Source organism: Sinohyriopsis cumingii, chromosome 14 (assembly GCF_028554795.1).
Source record: "Sinohyriopsis cumingii isolate HCF-2022 chromosome 14, ASM2855479v2, whole genome shotgun sequence".
Lineage (NCBI taxonomy): Eukaryota > Metazoa > Mollusca > Bivalvia > Unionida > Unionidae > Sinohyriopsis > Sinohyriopsis cumingii.
Genome location: NC_142974.1, coordinates 15,591,909 through 15,592,512, shown reverse-complemented (window position 1 = coordinate 15,592,512; position 604 = coordinate 15,591,909).

The window sequence follows — 604 nt, the reverse complement described above, 5'->3', positions numbered from 1 at the left end:
ACCTTAAGCCGAAGTTGACGACCTTCAAATGACCATATTTGCACGATGACGTTGTCTAGAACGGGCCCCAGCAAGTCAAACACTCTTCCTATTTGTGATAAACATTTTTAGAAAATACCTTATTCCCTGTTGTGTGAGTTGGCAGGTTGTAAATTTCGTGTCTAAACTATCTCTTCTCTCATAATATGATTTCGAAATAAAGACAAAATTCTTAAATCATATTTATAAAACTTAATTGAATATTGTTTTGAAATGGACGATCCTCAAGTTAGGATTTTGGCGTGATGCGGCTCTCATAAGTGGTTACAACAAACTACGCCACTTTCCAAGTATTGATCAACATTTTTAGGAAATACCATATTTCCAGTCGTATGAGTTGAAAGTGTTGTATCCATTTCGTGTATAATTTGCTAGTATTTATGGATGTAAAATAAAGAGATTTGATCAGACAGAAGGGTGTTGACTATTGATAAAAGAGTTTTTGATACATTTGCATTTTGCACTTCAGTCTAGAAGTGTAAGTAATTTCTTTTCCCAATTATTTTAATTGTGTATTAGTATAATTGACTGTCTAGAAATGCATGGAGATACATAACGCTCCAGA